We start from the raw sequence: 22,151 nt of genomic DNA, 5'->3' as shown, positions 1-22,151 counted from the left end.
CCCTTCCAGCCCTGACATTCTGTGTTCTAAGGATCTTTGCTAGGCCTGCCATTCTGTGTTCTAAGGGCCCTTCCAGCCCTGACATTCTGTGTTCTAAGGATCTTTGCTAGGCCTGCCATTCTGTGCTCTAAGGACCCTTCCAGTCCTGACATTCCCTGTTCTAAATCTGCAGGGATTTGGGTCACGGACCTGGGTTGGAATTCTGGCCTGTGCCACACCTGTGTGATCTTGGTCAAATCATGTAACTTCTCCGGGTCTGTTTTTCTTCTCTAAAGTAAGGGGGTCATCTAAGGTCCTATCTTTTGGTGCAGTTGTAGGTCTCTGGAGTGTGTATGAGAGCATTGGGTCCTGTCCTTGTACATAGACACCAGTGAGATAACAGCAGACGTTGGAGTGCTCCCGGTGAGTCAGGGAACCCTGGGAAGCCCCAGGGAAGGGTTGGGCCCCCTAGTCGGTGTGCAAGGGAGAGCAGAGCCACAGGGAACCTGGGACGAGCTAATTATTAATCTGGCCTCCCCCAGTCTTCCTCTTGGATGGCGGATGGCGGGCAATGAACGACAGACCGCCTTCCACTTACCGGCCCCAGGGTGGGCAGGGCTGGTCCTGCGCTCCTCGAGTAGGCAGATGTTTCGCTTTCCAACTTGGAGAACAGGTTTCCAGATCTGTGCCTACATACAGACCAGGGCTGGGCTGGGCTGGGCTGGGCGGGGCAGGGCCAGGCCAGGGGAGGACGGGGGCTGGCTGCCACCTTTGGAGCGCTCCCTTGGGCCCGCCCCCTGGCCCTGCTCCGCTCCCCGAGGAGCCGAGCTGTTTCAGTGAAGGCTGCTGGGGAGGGCTCCGCAGCCAGCGTGGGGCCAGGCAGGCTGGACAAGCAGGACGTATTCCTGGGAATTCCCCGCCACCAGCCACGCTGCTGCTCGGGGTAGGTCACCCCACTTGTGGGCTCTTTTCTCTCTCCTGGGCCATTGCGCACCCCTGGCCCATGGGCAAGCACTGAAGCCCTGGGCAGGAGCTGGGGACATCTCTCTTTGGAGGTTGGGGCGGGGGCAGGGGCGGCACTTGCAGGGCCCTGAGTCCAGTGGGCTCGTTATTCTTTGCAAACGATCGGGAGTGGCGGTAAGCAGCCAAGCCGTCCAGGGAGCCTGGATTCAGGCTGGGGGCTCAATCAGGGCCGGCCCTTCTGAGGGAGCAGCTGGGCCTTGAGGGATGTATACAGGGCGGCAGGTGGGGCTGGGGGAGTGAGAACTCTCTGAACTTGCTGTTCACAAGACGGTTGGTGCTCAGAGTAAAGTTCAGGGGCTGGGGCCGCCCCATCCTAGGCTGGTTCTTATCTTGGGAAGGAGAAGGAAAAGTGTTTTCTGGTCCAACAAGTTGTTTCTAATCTTTCATTATAGGCGAAAGTTTGAAAGCAATTGCCCTCTCTTGTAGTCAAAGAGTTTCACAGGAGGCCGGGGAAATGAGGAGGAGGAGGAGGAGGATGGTGGTGGTGATGAAGGATGTGGACGACATGAAATAGGGTGTTCATTTAGGAGGCAGGAAGACCTGGGTCCACATCTCTCCTTTGCCACATACTGACTGAGTATTCTTGGACAGCTCATTTTACTTCCAGGGTCCCCAGGCATCTTCCCAAGAGTGCAGTGATTAGCCTGATTTCCCTCCTCTGGAGTTCCCAAACCAAAACAAATAATAACCAAACAAACAAAAAAGAGAATAGTAATGCCTGGAAGGGCAGTGATTGGCCAGCTAGTCCAACCCCCTCTAGTTTTATAGTGGAAGAAAGTGCGGACCCCTTAGAGGGAGGTCCAGCTCGGTGGGCCCGCTCACACCTGCAGTGAGTGAGTGGACTGGGATTCAGACTCTCCTCCCACCACATTTGGAGATGAAAAGTGGCAGATGGATTCTGGGATTGGAAGCACAGGAGATGAGCCCTGGGGGGAGGATGAATTAAGAAGCAACACTTGTGGCAGGGTCAGAAACTCACGTCAGGCCCCTTCCCATGTTCTGTGCAAAACTCAGCAGAGCAGGGAAAGCTGTCACTGGAATTCTAATAACCAAAGCTGGACCTCACCCAGGATCTGTTCCCAGTCTGAGGCTTCATGAAGCCTTGAACTTGTGCCTGGGAAGGTGGCAGAGGGTGTTCACCATTAAAAAAAAAAAACCATCACATTTAGAGCATTTTAAGGTGAAAATTTCTTCCATGATAATAGCAAATAGTATTTATATACTATATTTGATCTTCATAACAGACCTGGGAGTTAGGTTCTATTATTATCACCCCCATTTTACGGATGGGGAAACTGAGGCAAACAGGTGATTTGTCCAGGCCAAGGGTCTCAGGTCTTCCTGACTCCAGGCTCTATCCACCCTCTCACCAGCTGCCTCCCATAATCCTTGGAGATGAGCAAATTGTGCAAATGTGAACGATTCTCATTTGGAAACTGAGGTTCAGTGGTTTGTTTAAGGAGTAATTATCTTTTTTTCTTAATCTGCTAGGTTGTTGCCCAAAGAAATTAGGAGGGGACCCAGGAAACCAATCCTCCAGTTTTCTTAGGTGCTTAGACTCTGAATGCCTAGAGAGCCTGCTATATACTCTCCACTTAACACATGTGTATTTCATTTTTAACTGTTTTCAATGTGTAAGACCCTGCTGTGGAATTGAACTGAAGGGAGGTTTCACCTCCTTGGTTCCAACTTCTAAGCTGCTGTCCAGGAACCTTACCCCTTCCTGTTATGGAGGGTGGGGGCATAGGGGGCTGGATCCCCTAGAATGTTGATCCAGGCCTAGAAAGAATCACAGGATCAAGCGTGTTGTTCCAGGAACTTTAGGCAAAGATTAGGGTAGAAGGTTTATTCTGCTGAAGCTAGTGGATGAACTAGACATATGATTTCATTGGTCCACAGAATTCCTGATGAGGTAACTCCCTCCCTCAATGCAGGTTGGCACCTGCTTTTCCATTTCTAGTCAGAGTTGCCTGGGGCCTCCAGAAGGAAGGGATTTGCTGGAGGCCACCCAGCCAGGGTCTTCCTGACTCACAGGCCCCCAATCTATTCACTGTGTTTCTCATGTCAACCTTTACATATATTTAATTACTTTATGCACACATGGACACACACATATATACACACATATTCTTACCTAACACATAGACTTTTTCCTTGGAAATAAAACCGAGGAAGCTAGGGACGAGGTGAATAGACAACTGGGCCTGCAGTCAGGAAGACCTGAGTTCAAATATGGCCCCAGATACTTCCCAGGACCTTGACCAGATGAATATGGAGGAGAGGGAGTGGAATCCGTTCCAAATATCAGGAAGAATTTGAGCAAAGGAAGAGTGATGGGGGAGGGCAGGAGAATTCCAAGGACAAAGACCAACCAACTTAGACTAGAATGTAGAGAATGTGAAGAGGAATCATGTGAAATAAAGCTGATTGAGATCTTGGTTTAATGTAGGCTTCCCACCCCCCAGCACTGACCAACCGCCAGCCACCCACCAGCACTTGCCTTGAGACCTAAGGACAGTCATTGCGGTATCATGGACAGAATCCTGGGAATCCCAAGATCCCATTTCTGCCACTGCTTCCCCTGTGACCTGGGACAAGTCAGTCCCTTCTTTAGGGCTTCAGTTTCCTCAGCTATAAGATGAAGGGTTTGGATTACGTGGTTTCTGAACTCCATTCTGTGATTCTATTATCATTTGTAAATGCAATTGGCAGCGATGAATGAAGAAAAGCTGGACCTTCCTGATGAGAAAATAAGGGTGGAGTGGGCTGGGGCATGATACCGTAGCTGCCTTCAAGTGTTAAAGAAACCATCCTGGGAAATAAGAAGAACCAATTTTTAGACAGCCCTTTGAAGTTTGCAGAGTGTTTAACATGCAGTGACCTCATCAGGTTCTCAAAACATTCCATCCTTCCAGGGAAAGAGCAGCTGCATTTGGAGACAGAGGACTTGGGTGCAGATCCCACCTTTGATACTACCGGTAGGACTTCATGTTTTGGGATCTCGGTTTCCTCATCTGTCAAATGAGGGCTTTGGTCTTAGAAGACCTTTAAGGCCCCTTCCAAGTCTCAATCTGTGCTCCTGTAAAATGGTGTAAAAAAATGGTATGAAAAAAAAAAGCTCCTGTGCTTGCTGTAAAATGGGAGCTATTATTATTACTGAAAAGGAAACGGAGGCCCTAAACCAGGATAGGTCTTCTTGATTCCAAATCTAAGAGCATTATCTGTTTTACTGTGCCATGCTGGGGCATAGTAGGCAGCACCATAGTGCATAGAGTTCCGGGCCTAGATTAAGGCCAACTCTTCTTCCTGAGTTCAAATCCAGACTCACTTCCTAGATGTGTGTCCTCAGGAAAGACACCTCACCCTGTTTGCCTCAGTTTCCTCATCTGTAAAATGAGCTGAAGAGGGAGTCACTCCAGGATTTTTGCCAAGAAAAGCCCAAATGGGGTCATGAAGAATCAGACAAGACTGAAACAACTGAGTAACAAATGCTATGTTGCCTAATTAAAGTCGTAGGAAGAAACTAATTGAAGTAAAAGAGAATCTGGGGAGCAGGAGAGGATTGTTAGCTGTATTCAAGGAGGACAATGGGTAGAAGCTGTAAGAAGGAAAATTTAGATGTAACTGGGCGTCTTTGTGTCTAGGAAATCTCCCTTCCTTTATCTTGGAAACCAAGTCAGGTTCCCCACCTGAAATTTGGAAAGCAGGTCAGAAACAAGAGGCTAAAAGCCCACAGAATGCTTCCATTCCTGCCAGGTTCATACTTCTCTCCAAATGTCACTGCTCAACTCTCTTTCCCAAAGAGCAAAATACCTGACTGACCTTGGCCCTAGCCTCCATGTTCTTTATATGGGCCCAGCTCAAAGGAGTGGCTCTGACTGAAAAGAATCCAATCTAAACAATTCTCCCATCTTCAGTTCAATGCTTCCTGGGCCCAGGATGATCCCCAATCTCCACTCCCCAATCCCTAATCCTTAATCCCCTCAACTAGGTGTTAACAGGCATGTCCACACCCATCAATCACTCAACAAGTATTTCTTAATGGAGTCCTATGGATCAGGTGCTGTGTTAAGCTCTAAGGATACAAGTTAAAAGAATGCAACAATCCTTACAGTCAGTTAACAAGCATTTATTAAGTACCTATTGTGTTCTAGGAGTGGGAAAACATAGAAAGGAAAAAGCATGATTTTTTTTTTGGTTTGTTCCTTCATGACCCCATTTGGAGTTTGCTTGGCAGAGATACAGAAATGGTTTGCTATTTCCTTTTCCAGTTCATTTGACAGATGAGGAGACTGAGGCAAATAGAGTTAAATTACTAGCCCAGGGTCGCACAACTAAATAAATAGTCTAAGGCTGGATTTGAACTCATGAAGATGAGTCTTCCTGATTCCAAACCCAGTACTATATCCACTTCACCACCTAGCTGGGTTTGAATCCTGGTTCTGATACTTGCCACTTGTTCAACAAGTCACACCAGACAGTAAAATGAGTAGGGATTGGACCAGGTCACCACATGAGATCCCTTTCGGTTTTCCTCTGTGATCCTGAATGTGAGCCTTAGTGCCTTCCTAACAAGGACAAGACCCAAGTGTGTTCGTTGATCCTAAATCACCGCTCTTTTTGCCTCAGTTTTCCCTTTTGAAATAATAAAGGGGTTGGACTTGAAGTCCTTTCCAGCTTGAAATCTATGGTCCTTCTGGAAGGGGCAGATACCTTTTGAAAAGTGAGGTGGGAATTGTTGAGCTAGTGTCAGGGCAAGCAGCATCCAAGGTACCTTAAAACCAGGGGAGTGGGGTGGGGCACTACCCCTTGGGGAGGGGGTCACCCCCTCAGTCTAAGGCTGCCGATGGGAAGTTCAGCTTCAACCAGAGAGGAGCTGACAGTTCTCAAATTCTGAGGTTTTTAGGGTATTGAAAATTCTGAGAATTTTCTCCAGGTTGAGACTTCTCACCATTCTGTGCCCACACTAATTATCATTTGGAGAGTGCCTGGTCTTTGGGGTCCAGCTAATTTAGGGGGTGTTTACTCTTATTGTTTCTGATTTATGAAGTGCTTGTGTTTTGTTTTGTATTGTGGAAGCTATTTGATGGAGAAGGACTTCCACCCAAATTGGAGATAGATAATTCTCATGTCCTGATCTAGAGATGAAGGCTTTGAAAAGATGTCAATACGTCAAGGTTAGGGTCAATGCACCCACTTCTGCGCTCAACACCTGCTTTTTCTGTGAAAAATCAAATGCTTTTTGTCCTGGTCCAGACCATTCTGGCTCCTGGTGCAACCCAACCTTCCTTGGGGATGGTTATGAAATAGTACCAGCCCTGGCCTAGAAGGGACAAAACTGGGTTCAAGGTCAAGTGAGAGCAAGTCCAGGAGGAGTTTGATAAACTCTAAGGTGCTAAACAAAGGCCAACTCAGGTTTTCTCAGTTCTCCCCTTTACTATCGTTGTGACCCCTGATACTCCTGCACCTCCCTGGGCCTCCACTCCTTTGTCTAAAAGAAGAGAAATCTGTACGGAGGAGAGAATCTAAGAGCCTTTCCAGATTTGAGGGGATGGAATGTCAGGACTGGGACACACAGAATATCAGAGCTGGGAGAGCCCTTAGAACAGGAAATGTCAGACCTTGGAGGGTCCTTTAGAACAGGGAATGTCAGACTTGGTAGGGCCCTTAGAACAGGGAATGTCAGACCTGGTAGAGCCCTTAGAACAGGGAATGTCAGACCTAGGAGGGCCCTTAGAACAGGGAATGTCAGACCTGGGAGGGCCCTTACAGAAAACATAGTCAACGCCTCTCGTTCTAAATAAGGGGAAACTGAAGTCCAGTTCTAAAGATGCTAGCACATTGGTGCCTTGGTGTTCCAGTAAAGAGCTCGTTCTCAGGTATAACTATTGGGGATGAATTCTGAAATGATCACATCTCAGAATTGGAGGCTTTCCTTCTCCTTCCTCCTTCCTTGACCAGCCCTCTGATTTCCTGGGTCCCTTTCAGTGCAAATCGGAGGCCCCTTTTCTGTCCCTTAGGGCTGCTGGGGGCACCCAGAGGATGAGGGACTTGGCCAGATTCTCGAAGCTGTGTGTTTCAGAGTCTGGACTTGAGGCCTGGCCTTCCTGAGCCCACCTCTCGACCTCCATCTGGCTCTCTTCTTTACGTCTTTCCTGGCCCTTTGCTGTCCACCTGGGTCCTGCTTCACTGGCCTGCTTAGCATCCTTCCCGAAGGAACTGGATGGGAGGGAAAACTCCACCTGGCCAGTGAGCCACAAAAGTACTTGGCCCAACCTGAGAATTTTAGAATTTCCTTTGTTTCTATTCGGTTCCTTTCAGGATTCTGAATGGAGAGATGTCCAGGAACCTCCTGGGCCAACTCCCCACATTCAAGGCCCCAGGGCATTGTGTCTGCCCTGGCCCTACAGGCAGGATTGGTGGCATCTGAGCCCCTCAGGCCTCTTGGCACAGACTCCTTCTCCACCCCTTTCCAGGAAGGAGACCCTTAACCAAGTCTGTCTCCACCCTCCATTATCCTTCTAGGCCTCAATCAGTGCTGGGGACCTCATTTTGTTTGTCTTTCAAAACCCGGGCTCCTTCTTCCTCTTCTAAACTGGCTTAAAGTTTCAGGCCAGATTGTTCCATAGGGGGAGGACAAAAGCTGAGCTGTGTGCCATTTCTCAGACCCTCCCTCTCCCCCTGGGCATGCCTTCACACTGGCCTCCCTTGCCTCAGTGGCCCTCCTTCCTCATATCTGCCTCATGGAATCCTTGGCTGAAGGGTAGGTGCCACCTTCTATGGAAAGCCTTTCCTGATTCTCTGTAGTCTGTAGCACTCTCCCTCCTGGCACAGCCTGGCACGTAGTAGTAGATTTAGAGCTACAATGTTAGTCTCACCCCCTTATCTTGGTGTTTTTCAGTTGTGTCTGATTCTCTGTGACCCCATCTGGGGTTTTACTGGCACAGATACTGGAGCAGTTAGCCATTTCCTTCAACAGCTCATTTTGCAGATGAGGAAACTGAGGCAAATAAGATTAAGTGACTTGCCCAGGGTCACACAGCTAGTAAGTATCTCAGGCTAAATTTGAACTCAGGTCTTCCTGACTCCAGACCCAGGGCTCTATAGACTGAACCACCTAATTGCCTCCCTGGCCCATTATTTTACAGATGAGGAAACTGAAGCCCTAAGGAGTAAAGTGACTTGCTCAAGGTCTACAGTGAAAAGAGCACAGTAAGGGACCACCCAGTAAGAAGCATAACCGGGGCTTGAAACCAGGTCTCTTGGCTGCAGGCTGATCCCTCATTCTGATGTAGCACAGTCAATTAATGCTGCTTGGATTGAATTGTGTGATCCAAAGTCAGTGCTTCCTGAGACCCGGCCTGTGGTAGCTAAGACCTCGAGTAACCTGACTTCTTTGTGAACCTCAGGGAGCCCTGGCCCAGTGACTTCACCCCCTCCCCTCCCCGCCCCCCACCAGGGTCAGCTTTCTACATGGCTGCCAGGAGTGTGGGTAGTAAGTCACTCACTGTCACCTGCAGTCAACTGCAGAGCCCATCAGGGCCCAAGTGCCATCTTTGTAAAGGGGTCAAGGGAGACCTGTATCCTTGAGAAGCATCTTTTTAAAAGCCCCTCCCCTTCCCTCTTCTCCCCTCCTCTCCCCTCTTCTTCTTCTTCCTCCTCCTCCTCCTCTTCTTCATCTCCCCCCTCCCTCTCTCTCTCTCTCCCCCCTTCCCCCCCTTCTCTCCCCCCTCCCTTCTCTCATCTGTGCCTAAAAACCTCTCTTTGTCTCCCATCCTGGAGACAAAAATCTATCAAGCCACTGGGGGAGATCTTTTTCCTTGAACAATTTCACCCCTTCTGTCAGTGCATCTCCAGAGATGAGCATCTTAGAGACAGACATATTTGGCATTCACTTTTTCTTTAAGGCTAAATTTCATTTAATTCCTGCTCAATCTGATTGCAAGTGTCTAGTTTTCCCAGAACCGAGAGAAGTCAGGGGGAAGTATTTGAGTCTCTAAGCTTGGGTAATTTATGATAATGCCAGGCAAGTGGACGCTCAGACACTACAATTAGAAGGCAGGGTAATTTAAGTCATTTGCTGTGTTTTACAATTAGCTGCTGGGGCATCTGATTAGAGATCCTATTTGGGCAAATCACAGGGATGGCTAGGAGACTGGAGGGGGTGGTGGTGGTGGTATATAAATGTTCCTGAAAGCAATACTAGCCTCCCTCTCCCCTCTCCAGCCCATGGTTTCAGGTGAAGAAATTTGGGCTTGGCCTCAGTAGATTCAGCTTAATTCACTAAGAATTTATTAAGGGCCTACTAGGTGCCAGGCGTTTGGCTAAGTGGCATGGTGGATGGAGCACCAGGTCTGGAATCAGGAAGACCTGAGTTCAAATACAGCCTCAGACATGTACTAGCTGTTTGACCCTGGGTGGGTCACTTCACCCTGTTGGTCTCAGTTTCTTGATCTGTAAAATGAGCTGGAGAAGGAAATGGAAAAATGTCTGTGCCAAGAAAACCCCAGATGAGGTCACAAAGAGTCAGACATGACTTAAAACAACAGCAACCCCCCCCCCAAAAGGGTGCCAGACAATGTTATATGCTAAGAATGCAAAGAAGGAAAAAAAATATACCTCCCCTCAAGGGGGGGGGGGCAAATGTCAGCAGATAAATACATTGTGGAAACCGACTTTGATGCAGTATTTTGAGGTTTTCAGGGAGCTTTATTGTTGTTGTTTGTCATTCAATGACAACCATGACATCAGGGAGGCTTTCTATAACTATGGCAAGAGTTCAAATCCTGCCCTGCCCTTGGACTGGTCCATATACTTCATGGGTTTCTGTTTCCTTATTATAAATGAGGAAATTGGATTAAATGACCTTTGAGCCCCTCTTCAGCATTCATTTGAGCCTCACAAGAACCTGTGAGTCAGGCAGATGTGACAGATATTATACCCATTTATAGATGAGAAAATTTCCATGCCTGGAGGACCCTCCCTCCTTCTTGCCTCTGACCTCCCTGTGTTCTTTTAAATCACAACAAAAGTCTCGCCTTCTACCCGAAGCCTTCTTAATCCCTCTGTCAATGGTTTCCTCTTTATTTTATACATAGTTTGAGATATATATTTGTTTGCATGTAGTTTCCCTCATTTGATTGTAAGCTCCTTGAGGGCAGCAACTGTCTTTTGTCTCTTTTTGTATCACCAGCACTTAGGATAGTGCCTGGCACATAATAGGTGTTTAATAAATGTTTATTGACTGATAGAAATACGCGCGCGCGCACACACACACACACACACACACACACACACACACACACACAATAAGGCAAAGGCATTTCAAATAGGACGGATCACTAAAAATTGGGGAAGGCAGCACCTGGGTCAGGCTTTGAAAGGAACTCAGAGGTGGAGATAAGGAGGGACGGCCTTTCCTGGCACAGGTTACAATTAGTGCAAAGTCACAGAGGTAAGAGGTGGGATAATATGCATAGGGAACAGGTAATAAGCCAGTCTGATTGGAATGTTGAGTGCCTGAAAGAGAATATTATGGAGAAAACAATGGAAGGGAGGGTGGCAGGTAGATGGTTGTTGTTATTCAATTGTATCCAATTCTTTGTGACCCCCATTTGGGGTTTTCTTGGAAGACACAATGGAGTGGTTTGCCATATCCTTGTCCAGCTCATTTTACAGATAAGGAAACTGAGGCAAACAGGGTGAAGTGATTTGCCCAGGGTCACACAGCTAGGAAGTGTCTGAGGTCAGATTTGAACTCAGGAAGAAGAATGGATCTTCCTGACTTTAGGATGGCACTCTATCGAAGGTACCACCTAGCTGCCCTCAGGCAGATCCCAGAGGGCTCTAAATGGCAGCTGGAGGATTTTGGATTGTATCCTACCTGAGTTCTCCAGAATGATCTTTGTTTCAGGTGTATCTGTTTGGCAGTTATATGGATGATGGATTGGAGAGCAGAGAGACTGGAATCAGGGAGACCTATCAGGAGGTTATTGCAATAGTTCAGCAAGTGATGAGAATACAAATCCAAATGGTGGATGTGGAGGGGAGAGACAGGGACGGGCAGAGGGACAGCTGAGGGACATGCTGAGTGAAGGCAAGTAAAAAGTCAGGGATGAGACCAAGGCTGTCAAGTTGAGTGATGGGCGGTGCCTTTGATAGAAATAGGAATGTTAGAAGGAAGGTCAAGGGGAAAATCATTTCTATTTTGGACATGCTGAGTTTGAAATGCTTATGGGATATCCAGGCAAAGATGCCCAGCAAGGGCTTCATAGACTGGAGCTGGAGAGACATGTGGGAGTCACCTGCATAAAGCTATCATCCATGGGAACTGGAGAAGTCATGGAGAGAGAGAGAGAGAGAGACAGAGACAGAGAGACAGATGGACAGACAGAGAGAGAGACAGAGAGAGGGAGAGACAGAGAGAGACAGAGACCAGAGACAGAGAGAGAGAGAGACAGGGAGAGAGACAGAGAGAGACAGAGAGAGAGAGACAGAGAGACAGAGAGAGAGACAGAGACAGAGACAGAGAGAGACAGAGACAGAGACAGAGACAGAGAGAGACAGAGAGAGAGAGACAAAGAGAGGGAGAGACAGAGAGAGAGAGGGAGAGAAAGAAGAGAGACAGACAGACAGACAGAGACAGAGACAGAAAGAGAGACAGAGAGAGAGAGAGGGAGAGAGACAGGGAGAGAGACAGAGACAGAGACCAGAGAGAGAGAGAGAAGGGCCAAGACAGAGCTCTGGGTAATGCCAAGTTGATAAGCCCAGCAAAGGGAATAAGAGAGCTAATCAATCAATCAATCCATCCATCCTCATTTATTCAGCTTCCAGTATGGGTCAGACATTGTGTTGGATATACAGAAACAAAAAGGAAACAGCTCTTAAGGATCTCACATTCCATTAGGGGAGATGTGAAATCCAAAGTCAATTAACAGCTACATAGATAATTGTATACAAAGTAAGTGTAGACTAGGAGAGAGCAGTGATCCAAAAGTTAAGGGGAATGATTGCCAGAGCCATCTGGGGCCAGTGGCAAGATCTGGGATCAGAAGCCCTGGAGATGGATTAAAGTTATATCTCTATAGATATATGCACAAACACATAGATATGTACACCCACCCACACATGTATGTATATACATATACTAGCTATTATTGTTACTGTTATTGCTTCAGCTGGGTTCTGCTTGTTCTGACTGCCCATTATTTCTAGTCCTGCCCTTGTTGGAGAAGCAGTGAGGGTTTGGGGGCAGATGGAGTTTATATTCAATGACCTTTGGGGTCTCTCTGATTATAGGATTTTTGTGATTTTATTGATTTTGTTGTTATTCAGTCTTTCAGTTGTGCTGACTCTCTGTGACCCTATTTGGGATTTTCTTGGCAGAGATACTGGACTGGTTTGCCATTTTCTTCTCCAGCTCATTTTACAGATGAGGAAACTGAGGCAAACAGGGTGAAATGACAGGGTCATACAGCTAGTGTCTGAGACAAGATTTGAACTCAGGTCTTTGAACTCCAGGACTCTTATCTACTGCCCCACCTAGCTGCCCATATTCCATTGATTAGGACATGATTAAACCATGCTTTTGGGGGCAGCTAGGTGTCACAGTGCATAGAGCACTGACCCTGGAGTCAGGAGGACCTGAGTTCAAATGTGACCTCAGACACTTAACACTTACTAGCCACGTAACCTTGGGCAAGTCTCCTAACCCCAACTGCCCTGCCTTCCCCTCTCCAAAAAGGGGGAAAAAAGTCCGAGTTGCTGATTTGTTCACAATACCATCCGTGTTAGGGGTCTGGAGGAGGCAGATAAGACAATCCTGGAGAGACAGGGAGGGAATTAGAATTGAAAGGGCTCTTAAATCCAACCTTGTCATTTTACAGATGGGAAAACCAAAGCCCCAAAGAGGAAATGATTTGACTAAACTCACACAGGTTACATAGGTAGTGGAATCAGGATTTGAATCCAAAGCCTGGGACTCCAGCTGCGCCATGATTCCACTGCATTGGGCGGGAGGCGAGCCCCAGGTGAGGACTCGGCAGCCTCCCGGTGTGGAAAGCCTTTCCGCTCTCTCCTACACCCGCCGCAGTGCTCTTCCCCTCGTCCGCTCTTTGTTTTCGAATCCCCAAGAGCTCAAAAATACAACAAACAGCCAGATGGGGATAAATGAAGCATGGGCGCTCCGAGATCTCCACGGCAGAGCTGTGACTAACGAAGCTGATGTGTTTCCGTCTGATGTGTCCGGGCTTTTGATAGAGAAGATTCAAAGCTTTAGCTGAGCCGAGATTGCATTTCTCATTTCTGCTGTTTACCACAGCCCGCCACTGACTGAAACGCACAGCAGTGAGCCTCGGCTCCGAGAGCTGCCCATTAGCCGCTAGCGAGAACACAGAGAAGAAATTAGCACCAGGACAGTTCAGCAGAGTCTGTTTCTTTGATGGGTCCCTGAAAGGCAGCCTGCTGGGCCAAGGCGACCGGCCCCCCCACCCCCCACCTGAGGCGACAATCAGGTGCGGATGGAGTTGCCTGATTGTCTGGAAAAAGCCAAAGAAAACCACTCCCTCCCTCCTTCCCCCCTGCCCTCAGGAAAAAGAGAACGCCTTGGCAGGCTTCTTTCTAGTTTGATGGTGAGGGAAGGAAAGTTCTGTGTGATTTTAAACTGGGGCAGGTTTGTCTCCCGGAAGGACAAGGGCCCCTGCTCAGACTGCTCCCCCTCCTTCGCCTCGGGAAAGATCCAACGCCGGAAGGCAAGGTCACTCCCAGGCAAGCCAGGCTTTTGTGGGGGGGAAAGTGCGTTTGGCTTTACTGCCCGGGGCCTTAACTTAAGCTAGGTAAGGTGGAGAGCTGCCCAGGGAGGGCACAACAAAAGACATTTACTTAATATGGTTTAATTTAATATATCTTATATATGTAGGTAGTATATTTATGTGTGTGTATGTGTATGCCCATATACACCCATGCTTTGAGTGGCCGAAAATTCCACTCTCCATTTCAATCTAATAAGAGTTGAGGGCAGCCAAGTAGCAGATAGATAGATAGATAGATAGATAGATAGATAGATAGATAGATAGATAGATAGATAGATAGAGTGAAGGGTTTGCAGTCAAGAAAACCCGAATTCAAATCTGGCTTCAGACACTAGCTGTGCGACCTTGGGTAAGTCACTTCATCCTGTCTGCCTCAGTTTCCTCAACTTAAAATGAACTGGAGAAGGAAAAGGCAAACCACTCTGGTATCTTTGCCAAGAAAACTCCAAATGGGGTGACAGAGAGTAGAAATGACAATAACTGTAAGAGTTAATTTATGCAAAGACAAAACAGCAGCCTGGACCTCTAAGAGCTTATATTTTATTTGGTAGATGCTTTTTCCTGGTAGTGGACAGGGACTGTTGGCTCCATGCCTTACAATTTGTAGATTTCTGGGGGCCTATGCCTTGGCATAGGAAAAAGTATAGCCCTTATCTCATGACTGGCCCCACTTCTAGGGTACCATTGCCTTGATGTTCCCTTTCTGGGACCCACTTCCTCCCCCAGTCCCCCAAACTACACAAGAGCTAAGTATAGGATTCTTTGGGAAAACAAGCCACCCCCTTTCCTAATAAAACTCTGCTTCTTCATCAGACCGTCCTTTGCATTGTCTCTGGATCTGTTTCCCCACCTGTAAAATTAGGACACTTCCAGACTTTCCAGTCTAAGCTTATGATTCTAGGGTTCACCTTGCCTAACCTGCCACAACCATTTTTGTCCTAGGAAAGAATCAAGGAAAGGAAGAAAAGGAAAACATAGAAAATGTTCAGAGTTTGTGCAGAGATAAATTTTATGAGCTGTCTCTCCTGAGGCTGAGCATAGCCTAGGGTTCCCCAGCCTGACTCCTGCTTTAGGAATGGTTTCTGGGGCTCTGGAGGGACACGCAGAGAAATACATCTGAAAGCAGAATTTAAAGACAGGGTCTGGGGAAAAAAACCCTCAGACTCACCTCGATGTGGCTGAATTCCTTTAGAGACAGGATGTGAGCTCCCAGAACTTTTAAAGGTTTGAGTGTTTTCCTTACCTGTGAGGTGAGTAGGGTAGTGGGAGGCTGTCTCCATGTTACAGATGAGGAAACAGAGGCACCCAAAATGGAGTGGTTTGCCTGCTCAGGGTCCCAAGGCCAGTAAGTGGCAGACCTGGACTGTGAAACCATGTTAGCTAAGACCTGAACTTGGACTCATAAAAATCAGAACCAAAGGGGCCTGGGAAGTTCTCCAATATAGCCCCTTCATTTTACTGAGGAAGAAACTGGCCTAGAGACATTAAATAATCTTTCCTTGCTTTTGTTATCTAGTCATGTCCCACTGACACCCCATTGGGGGTTTACCATTTCCTTCTCCAGCTCATTTTACAAATGAGGAAAGTGAGGCCAACAGGGCTGTTTTTCCCAGGGTCACCCAGCTAGTAAGTGTCTGAGGCAAGATTTGAACTCAGGTCTTCCTGACTCCAGGCCTGGTGTGCTATTCACTGAACCACCTAGCTGCCCTTTCCTTGATTGTACAGGGAGTTATGTGAAGAAACTGGCGATTAATCCCTTGTTCTTAGACTTTAAATCCAGCTACTTTCTACTGCCTCCAACATTAAGCAGCTCTGTGATCATGGGAGAATCACCTGGTGCTTCAGAGCTGAAGTTTTCTCGTCTATACAATGGGGATAATCATGTTTGGCCTATTTGCCATACAAGGCCTTTATGAGTTAAGCGCTTTTTAACCTTAAAGGCAGGTGGTTCTGTGGAAAGGAGCCTGTATGTGGAATCAGAGCACCTGGATTCAAATCTCAAGTCTGTTATTTACTACTTGACTGATCTTCTCTCTCCCCCATAGGGGTCATAGATTTGGAGCTGGAATATACCTGAGGTCAACTTCCCCATTTTACAAGTGAGGAAACTGAGGCCCAGTGTGGTTAAGGGTTACATAGGTAACTAAGTCCTTTGGGCAAGCTAGTTTTCCTCTCTTGGCCTCAGTTTCCTCATCTGTAAAATAAAAGGACTCAGTGGCTTTTGTAGGGGTCTCTCCTAGGTCTAAATCTGTGGTCCTAAATTGGAGTTATTATTAGTTACTCCTTTGAAGGCATCAGACCCTGGACTGCCTGGGTTGTGGTAAGCAGTCCTTTGGAAAAGGGTTTCCTGGGGACCCTAAGGCTTTGGTGATAATTATTCCCCACCTCAAACTGAGGGGGGAGACTGACAAAAGCATTACTATTTCCCTCCGCTTTCCACCTGATCAAATGAACGACTTTTCCCCAGGAGCTCCCATCACTGATTCTCTATGGGTCAATGTCCAGTGCCCATGACCTCCATGATGGGAGGACAGTTTGTGGAGGTGACTCAGAGGGCAGGCGGGTGGCGCTGAGACGACGCCAAAAGCAATAAACCCTATTCAATGGGGACCCCTGTTAAATTCTGGGAAGGTCACCCGGGGTTGGTTTGAAGTTCACCTTTGCACTCTATTAAAAAAATGTTTGCTAAGTAGCCAAATAGCATAAATAAAGATGGGGAGGGAGGTGCCTTTCTCAGAAAGAACAGAGCCCTTTGAAGCCTTTCAGAAACCCAGTTACAGGCAAGCAACTTTTACTCACTAAATATCATTCTTATCAACTAACTAGAACAAGTCTCTGCCGGGAAACACTTTCTTACCCTAATTTGAGTTAGGCCACCAAGAGGACACCATAACACACAGAGTGTTAGCGCTAGTGCTGGAGCTGGAGCTGAGTTCAAATTCAGCTGTAGACACTTGCTAGCTGTGTGACCCTGGACAAGTCACTTCACCCTGTCTGCCTCAGTTTTCTCATCTGTAAAATGGGAATAATAAGACCGTTCCCCAGGGTGGTGAGGTAATAATTGTGAAGAACTTTGCCAACCTTAAAATGATATATGAATGTAGCCATTATTATTACTGAACAAGGAAGTGAGCTCTGCAAGACTGAAAGGCACTGACCTCACTAAGCCTCGGTGTCCTGATCTGTTAAAATGTGGGTAACAATGCACCTGCCCCCCTGGATCAAGTGAGATAATAGATGTAAAATGTTTTGTAAACCTTGAAACACTATGTAATTCTGGCTAATGACAATGATGATGATCTGGAGACCTGCCATTGTCCTGGGCGCTTCCCTCTGGATGAGCTCTAGGTCATCATGACCTTCCTAAGATGTGGCACCTCAGTCTAACACAGTGCAGGGCTGGCAATAACAGGAAGGAAAAAAAGGAGGGGAGGAAGGAGGAAAGGAAGGAAGGGAGGGAAGGAGGGAAGGAAGGAAGGAAGAAGGGGAGGGAGGAAGGGAAGGAAGGAAGGAAGGAGGGAGGGAGGGAAGGAGGAAAGGAAGGAAGGGAGGGAAGGAGGGAGGAAGGAAGGAGGGAAGTAAGGAAGGAAAGAAGGAGGGAGGAAGAAAGGAGGAAAGGAAGGAAGGGAAGGATGGAGAGAGGGAAGGAAGGGAGGAAGGAAAGAAAGAAGGAAGGGAGGGAGGGAAGAAGGGAAGGAAGGGAAAGAGGAAGAAAGAAGGAAACAAGCATTAAGTGCCTACTATGTGCCAAGCCTTGTGCTGAGCATTTCACATATACCTCACCTGGTCCCCACGACCACCCTGGAGGCGGGCAATCCTGTAGAAATGGGAACTCATAGACTGGGCCTGTTATTTCATTGATGTCAAAAATGCCAGTGTGGAGACTCCCTTCACCCTGCAGAGGTCAGTGCCTGATCTGGACCTTAGACTTCTTGAGGGGTCTGGGCCTCTGAGAGATTAACCCACTTGCCCAAGACCCAATATAATTATTGTTAGTGTTACTGGTCTGCCCAGGGCCCACCACAGAAGGCCCCCCTAACAAATCTTTGTTGGATGCTTTTCCAGGTAAGTGACTTGTTCGAGGTGCCCCGGACAGATAGTAGAGAGGGGTAGAGAGGGGCCTCCTGGCTCAGGTGGGGTCATTGTGAATCCTGGCCACTCTGCAGACCGAGGCCCATTGAAGAGACAGAGAAAGGGGACAGTTCCCAGAGGGTTTCCTCACATTCACACCAGTTTTGCTCATTCAAGTTGAAGACCAGTCTTTTATGTAAAACATTTAAAAATAAACCCCTGGAACCTGGAATGAGGTTTGCTGGGGGAAGGAACCTTTTAAAGGCTGTACAGCTGAGGTCATTTACAAATCTCTTTTTTTGTCCCAGGTCCATGAGGCAGTTGATCCTGGACAGAGGGAGTGGTGATTAGGCTGGGATGAGGAGTAGCTCCCCAGCTAGGCTTGGAGTTCTTGGCTTCCTAAACATTGTTTCATCAGGCTGACCTGTTGCCATGTTTTTTCTTAATGAAGACCCTGATAAAGTGGTTGAAGAGGGGACAAAACAACAAGGTCAAACTGGTCACTGAGGAAGGGATTTTTATGGAGTCCTTTCTCCAGGTTCCAGGGAATTCCCTGATCCCCTCCTCTAAGCAGAACAGAATTAGAGATTAGAACTGAAAGAGACCATTTAGTTTCAGGTCATAGACCAGAGATCTAGAGCCACCAGAGACCCCAGAGGCCACTGAGTTCAAACCCCCTTCATTTTACAATGAGTAGACTGAGGCCCAGAGTGATTAAGTGATTATTGACTTCCTTATTTAACAGAAGAGGAAATGAGCTGAGCCACAAAACAAAACATAATGATGCCTTTTCGCTGTCTTTAGGTGAAGGGGTCCATGGAGCCCCAAGGGGACCATGAATAGATTTCTGGGGGGGTTCATGAACTTGAAAGGAAAAAATTGCATTTTTTTTTTTTACCAATCTTTGGTTTCCTTTATAATTCTGTTTATTTTATTTTATGCATTTAAAAATACTATCCACAGGTTTCACCAGACTCCCCAAAGGATTCCATGACATCAAAAAGGTTAAGAAGTTGTGGGTGGGAGCAAAGAGCTGGAAGGTATGTCAGAAGTCACCTGATCCAAACCCCTTGTTTGAGAGATGAGGGAACTGGGACCTGGACAGGCTAGATACAAGGTTGAACCCGTAGGAAGTATCAAAAATAGAATTTGAACCCAGGTCCTCTAACTCCAAAATCAGTTCTCTTTCTACTACTCCACATTGTTGCGATGGAATATGTGAAAATGCTTTGTAAGTGTGAAAGCACTCTATGATACGAGCTATTGTCATTTCTGCAAGATTTCAGTGCAGTCCTGGAGAGCTTTAAAAAGTCAGCAGTGAATCAGTTGTAAATAAGTATTAAAGAAAGGAAGGAAGGATGGAAAGAAAGAAAGAAAGAAAGAAAGAAAGAAAGAAAGAAAGAAAGAAAGAAAGAAAGAAAGAAAGAAAGAAAGAAAGAAAGAAAGAAAGAAAGAAAGAAAGAAAGAAAGAAAGAAAGAAAGGAAGGAAGCAAAGAAAGAAAGAAAGAAGCAAAGGAAGGAAGAAAGAAAGAAAAAGAAAGGAAGGAAGGAAGGAGGGAGGGAAGGGAAGAGAGAAAGGAAAGGAGGGAGGGAAGGGAAGAGAGAAAGGAAAGGAGGGAGAGAGGAAGAAAGAGAAAGAAAAAGAAGGAAGAAAGGAAGGAAAAGTGAAAGGAGGGAAATAAGAAAAGAGAGACAAAGGAAAGAGTGGGAAGAATGAAAGAGAAGGAAAGAGAGAGGGAGGGAGGAAGGAAGAAAGGAAGGAAAGAAGGAAGGAGGAAAGAGGAAAAATGAGAAAGAAAAGAGAAGAGAAAAGGAGAGAAAAAAGGAGGGAAGAAAGAAAGAATCAGAGAGAGAGAGAGAAAGAAACAGAGCCACATAGAAAGAGACAGAGAGAGTTTCACCCAAGCTTTTACAGCTAGTAAGTGGCAGCTCTGGGAATAGATCCCAAATCTTTTGACTCAAAATCCTTGGCTCTTTCTGCTGCTGGAGAGAGTCTGTACCATAAAGCTTTTTTGTTGTTTAATTATTTAAAACATTTTTAGATGTATTTTTTATTCTGAATTTGAAAAACATGAAATAAAATGAGCATTTCCACATTCATAGAAGAATAGAAAAAAAAAGAATTGTATGTGAAACTAGAGATCTCTGTTATGTACAACTTATTTTTTAAAAAGGTAATATATTCAGCATAGAATGTTCAAAGATGTCCTGCTTGTTGGTGATTCTGTCTGTCATCCTCATGTTCTTTTCTGTGGATTTTTAAAAGGGTGCTTTATTGACCCTCCCTTCCCTTTGATGTTCAGTTCCCATCCTTCTCTCTCCCTTTACCCCCTCCTTAAATTAAAAAAAAATAACACAACACAGTCTTATAACAACCCATTTTGTAACTAACTCATCTTTGTGAATTCAAATCTGGCCTCACACATGTACTGGCTGTGTGACCCTGGGTAAGTCACTTCACCCTGTTTGCCTCAGTTTCCTCATCTGTAAAAATGATCTGGAGAAGGAAATGGCAAACCACTCCAGGATCTCTGCTGAGAAAACCCCAAATGGGGTTAGGAAGAGTCAGATATGATTGAAATGCATCCCAAGGTCCCTTCTGATTCTGAGATTCTAGCTCCCAGACAAATATGCAAATAATCATTCATTAAAATAGCAATAGCTCACATTTCTGGCAACTTTCAGGTTTACAAAGTGCTTTATTTAGTTTATTATCTCAGCTGAACCTCATATCAACCCCCTGTGACAAGTGCTCTATTTCTGGGGTCCAGCTCCTTAATTTCAGTGCAGTAGAGAAAGCTCTGTAACAGGATCAGCTTCTGCTCTCTCTAGTAAAGTGTCCGAGGTGGCATTTGAACTCAGCTCCTTTGACTGCACAGTGGTGCCCTTTCCACTGTGTCCCACCTGGCCGTCCTGCTTCTGTGTAGCAGGGAGTTCTCTTTGCCAGCTTCTAGCAGTAAATCACAAAAACCGTTGTCAGGCAAAGAAGACCCTTTCAACTGGAGAAAAATAAAAGCGGGCCAGGGCTTATGAGAGGAAGAGAAGAGTAAGTGTAGACATAGAAATCTGGGGCCAGGAATGGCCAATGAAACTCGCTGTGCCAGTAGCTAGGGAAGATAAGGCTAGACCAATAAAGAGCCCTTTCCCACGGTCTCATCGGGCCATTTTGCTCGACTGTGTAGAGCACCTGATTATAGGCAGAGAATTTCTGAGGCCTCCCAGGCCTCAGAAAGGGGGCAGTGAGGTCAAATGCCCTCGGAGCTCCTCTCCAAGTCAGAGGCCGAGGAAAGAAAAACCACCTACCAAACATAAAACAGCCTTTTCAACCAGCAGCAGCAGCAGCAAGAGAGAGGAAAGAAACGGAAAACACTGGCTCCACTCCAGGAAACATACATTTTTCAAACTGTGGAATACAAATCCATAGATATCGTCAGCACCCCCCTGCTTGCTTTCCCCTGCTAGGCGGGCTGTAGACCTAGCCTTTGTTCTAGCCCAGGGCCTGCGCCATGAGTCTGTACGGCCTTACAAATGTGTTTCTCCTCAGTGCAGACAAGTTCCTTCCTTCCTTCCTTCCTTCCTTCCTTCCTTCCTTCCTTCCTTCCTTCCTTCCTCCCTCTTTTCTTTCCTTCCTCCTTTCCTTCCCCCCCTTCCTTTCTTGCTTTCATCTCCAGCATCTGCCTTGAACATAGTCGAAGCTTAATAAATGTTTATTGAATCAAATAGCCTCACCCAGGGAACGTGGGAGTCCTCTCCAAGGACAATGCTGATGCACTGGGGGGAGCCAGGGACACCTGTGCCCTTCTCCTGTAGGTGGGACTCAGCTAAGTCTTGGTCTGGGAATTATAAGCTGACCTTGAATAGTCTGGGGCCTCCACCCCCCCCCACTGTGTTTCTTTCTAAGTGGAATTCTCTGAGGCTCAAAGAGATTAGGTGACTTGCCTTTAGTGACAAGGAGCATCGGAAGTGGGACTTGAGACTATGGATTCCTCTCGGCAAGATGTATATGTGTGTGTTTGTGTAGAGATACATAAATATATATGTATGTGTATATATGTACACAGCATGTGCACACACGTACACATACCTATAGGTATACATATGCATGTGTGCACATATATGCATGCACACATATAGAGAATATTGTCTATCTCTCTTCTTTTTTTCTTCCCATCTTCCTTTCCTTCCTCCCTTCCTTCCTTCCTTCCTTCCTTTCTTCCTCCCTTCCTTCCTTCCTTCCTTCCTTCCTTCCTTCCTTCCTTCCTTCCTTCC

General features: G+C 46.7%; 1 protein-coding gene and 1 long non-coding RNA gene across 5 annotated transcripts in view; one reads left to right on the top strand and one right to left on the bottom strand.

The window, feature by feature from the left end:
- The window catches only part of LOC138153894 (uncharacterized), a 4,498-nt gene extending 3,806 nt beyond the window's left edge, over positions 1–692 (bottom strand). The window contains exon 1 of the long non-coding RNA XR_011166496.1: positions 578–692. This is a non-coding gene — a long non-coding RNA (uncharacterized lncRNA). The remainder of the gene's footprint in view (positions 1–577) is intronic.
- A 69-nt stretch (positions 693–761) lies between these two features.
- The window catches only part of PLCH2 (phospholipase C eta 2), a 352,788-nt gene continuing 331,398 nt past the window's right edge, over positions 762–22,151 (top strand). For 3 of the 4 annotated variants that reach the window (XR_011166493.1, XM_069078304.1, XM_069078301.1), the window contains exon 1: positions 762–922. The gene's annotated coding sequence lies outside the window, so the exon portion shown is untranslated. Of the gene's footprint in view, positions 923–18,845; positions 18,923–22,151 lie in introns of all 4 variants that reach the window. The other variant, XM_069078303.1, reaches the window with a different exon arrangement.

This window comes from Petaurus breviceps, unplaced genomic scaffold (assembly GCF_028583685.1).
Source record: "Petaurus breviceps papuanus isolate PSGF00001 unplaced genomic scaffold, PetGlider_PUasm1.0 91041, whole genome shotgun sequence".
Classification (NCBI taxonomy): Eukaryota; Metazoa; Chordata; class Mammalia; order Diprotodontia; family Petauridae; genus Petaurus; species Petaurus breviceps.
Note: the sequence above shows the minus strand (reverse complement) of the source record. Positions and strands in the feature narration are given on the sequence as shown.